The following is a 3,838-nucleotide window of genomic DNA, read 5'->3' on the forward strand; positions in this document are numbered from 1 at the left end:
AATAAAGCCTTTTTTCCAACTATGGAAAAAAATTACAGCGATGATTTGGCCTAAAATTAAATTGATCCATTTTTCCTCCTTCTTTCAAATTCAGTCAAGGCATGTCTGGAAGTTTTCTTCTTTAGTTTTGCACTGGAGCTATGAGGCTAATGTAGCTAACGTGTAACAGAAGCTTATACCCCACCAGTTAGCACAGTGCTAACTGCTTGCCTAAATCATCACATACTCGCCTCAGACTGTGTGGAGTTGTTCAGCATCTCTGATAGACTGGATTATGTTGGTTCTCACTCTCCATGACACACTGTTATCTATAAACATGGACATTTAAATGGACATAAATGGACATATAAACCAACAATTTCACAGACACAGAAACAAACACACACACACACACACACACACACACACACACACACACAGTGACACACAGTGTCAGTGTGGTGGTGGAGACAGGTCTAACAGCAGGGAAGCAGTCAGTAAATTGGGCAAAGTCAGGAGTGAAGACAGCTTGTCACTACTGAGCACCATCAGCACTGACACACACACAGATACACACACACACACACACACACAGATACACACACACACACACACACAGATACACACACACACACACACAAACACACACACACAGACACACACACACACACACACACAGTTTACGTTTATTATTTTTATCCCTTGTAAGTTGTAAGGACGCAGGGTCTTATATATTTATATATCTTATATATATATTATTTAAATGTAACTACATAAAGTATATGTACAGTGATCATCCCACTCCATAAATATTGGCACCCCTGTAATCATGAACAAAATTAGCTGTAAAAACACATACATACATACATACATACATACATACATACATACATACATACAAACCCAGGCCCTTCTTGCTGTGAGGTGACAGCGCTACCCACTGCGCCACCGTGCCGCCCGCTGTAAAAATATTCTTATTCTTTTTGAAATTCATTCAAAACATTAGCAAAAATCTAACCTTTATTTAAGGTATAATGATTGAAAAAAAAAAATTATCTTGTCATGAAAAAAAATATTTTTCTTAAATCTATGTGCGCCACAATTGGTATCCCTAGAAATTCTTAAGATTGAAATCTAACTGAAGTATATTACCATTCATATGTTATGTTTTTACGCTCACCTGAGTGATTAGAATTGTACTTGTTAATGTTTTGAAAGAAAGATCAGGATAAGAAAGTATAAGTGATAATGTTTTTCACAGTCTAAGCATTTTTTTGCGATTTATATCATCCTGTTCAAAGGGCAAAGGGTAAGTAGCCTTTTCAAATTATGCAAATGTATAAAGAGATAAATTAATGAAAAGCCAAAAAAATAGACAGAGGTTTTTGTGTGACAGTGAGGATATGGAAGCACCTCACTGTAATAATGTCTCATTTGTATTATATGTAAGTATCTATAAGTTATATGTATTTAAAATGTCCCGTGTGTATATTTATGACAGTTTCAATAATAATAATAATATAATGTAATAATGTTTCTGTATAACATTATTAATACATTAATATTTCACAGAAATGTATAGTACACAAAACTTTCAATTTTCCAGAATAAATTTTAAAAATAAGAACTGACTGAAAGATCAAATTTTAAGGATGAAATTTTGCACAATATGACCTAAAAATGTAAATGTTCTAATAAATTATGTCATTCAGTTCAGCTATGCTGTAAACAGTTAAACCCAAAGCAGTTTAGACCATAATAAGGCAAACTGTAAACTGTGGTTTCATGACATGACTGGTCAGACTCTATTTGAGTTGGCGTGGAATGATATGTATTAAAGTAAAATATGAAGCTTTTGTAAACAAAAACATTTTACAAAGTGAGGATCAGTTTGTTGGTCCTGTGTAAAGGTTATGATAACGTATATTAATCATGTTACTGGAACCGTTTTTCTTGGGTTTTCCAAGAACGTCAGAACATTTATGTCCTAAAAATGCATAAAAACAAACACACACACACACACATACGCGTGGCCCATGTCTTTATGACTCTTTATATCTCTATTGTAAAGTTACAGTAATCACTTCCATACAGTCACTTCATTAAGCCTTTAATATTTGATAAAAATGCCATTCATCATTTAATAACATCTGCAGGAAAAACTATAAAGAGGTTCAAAAGCAATGATGCTTTAAATGAACACGGTTCATCATCGAGACCCATATATAAATAACAGTACATTGAAATATTTCTTTATATACATCATTCATTTATATTCATCATTCATAAAAACAACAAACACTATGCAAAGACTGCAGCAGTACCAGAACAATGTCTCTGCAGTAACCCAGCAGTGCTTCGTAGAGCCAATACTGACCACACAGGAAGTACGATGACAGTGCAAAATAAGTTTGGGGAAGAGGTGACCATCAGAAAATACTCTTGGTTACATCTCCACAGGCAAAATGTGCATAAAAGGCAAAAATAAAACTAAATCATTAAAATATTAAAAAACATTAAAATATATCATTGCCTGATGCCTCATGTAGAAAGTGCAACAGGGTGGAATTACAAAATAAGCGATTCTTCAAATATATATATATAATGTTAGCATGTACACATGTGGAATGGCCATTAGGATAAAAGATGTCCAGCACAAGTTCATCTGTCAATCACACCATGACTAAATCATTTAAGGAAAATGATCAAATGTCACTGGATACATTACATTTATACACCACACTCTCAGAAATAAAGGCGCTGTACTGTCACCGAGGCAGTGCCCCGCTTGTGACTGGGGTGGGACCCTCAAAGGTACATCTCAGTACCTTTAGTCAGGGAACATAACTGAATCATAAACCACTGAAATGATATGTTCTAAGCTGTACTGACTCCACACACCCCATCTCGTCTCCAGGACTTTATTTTACTGTTCTGTTTTAAAACATTCGGTTATGAAAAGGTACAAATACAAACTTTTCACCTGGAAAAACGTCTTTAAAGTACATAGTTGGACCTTAAAACCACTGCTGTACCTTTGAGAGAACATTTATATTGTTTGTACCTTGATGAATGGAAAATGTACCTGAACAGAACCTTTATTTCTAACAGTGTACGTATCCAAAAGTATCCAGACAGCTTTCTGTTACTTTAAGGTGACACAGGCAACTGTACTGGTATAATCTCCATAGAAAAGCACTGACAAATAGAATGGGATGCTCTGGAGCAGCCACACATGAGCCTGAGGTCATCATGCTCAAAGCCAAGCGTGGGTATAAAGCCCCCCAGCATTGGGCTGTGAAGCAGTGGATCTGTGTTCTCTGGAGTGATGGAGCTCCATCCAACACCTTTGGGATGAGCTGGAGTGATACAAACAATGTATTTTAAGGCACTTAGTTCAGTCTTGTTATGATGCGTAAAGCTAATTGATCCAGCCCACAAATGCGTCTTTTCGTAGCTACTGTTTTGACGGTCAAGCTTTATAGAACATGAACCAAAATTCCATTTAAACTAATGATGAAAACTGTAACTTTTAAAAACTCATCATTTTTTATCAAAATTCCTAAATTTGAAGTGCTGCAATTCCATATATATATATATATATATATATATATATATATATATTTTGAATAAGTATGAAAATTCGCTGTAGCTAGGTTTTCTGTAAACATTCTGTCATGCTAATATTGACGTGCTAACCCTTGTGTGGTGTTGATGTGTTTGTTACTCAGTGGTCTGCTGGACCCACCACATTATTGTTTTTAAATCAATACAGCCATAACCATTTATGTAAAAATACCAGATGTTTAAAATATAACAAGTGTCTAGCGTAGGGTTCTCCTTTAGCAGCTGTAGTCAG

The 3,838-nt window shown here is 35.1% G+C and overlaps 1 protein-coding gene across 1 annotated transcript in view; it reads right to left on the bottom strand.

Annotated features, from left to right (window-relative positions):
• Nucleotides 1-3,602: 3,602 nt before the first annotated feature.
• myo1g (myosin IG) overlaps nt 3,603-3,838 on the bottom strand; it is a 95,333-nt gene continuing 95,097 nt past the window's right edge. The window contains exon 22 of the mRNA XM_036565959.1: nt 3,603-3,838. This exon is cut by the window's right edge and continues 1,098 nt beyond it. The gene's annotated coding sequence lies outside the window, so the exon portion shown is untranslated.

Source organism: Colossoma macropomum, unplaced genomic scaffold (assembly GCF_904425465.1).
Source record: "Colossoma macropomum unplaced genomic scaffold, Colossoma_macropomum, whole genome shotgun sequence".
In the NCBI taxonomy this organism is placed as follows: Eukaryota; Metazoa; Chordata; class Actinopteri; order Characiformes; family Serrasalmidae; genus Colossoma; species Colossoma macropomum.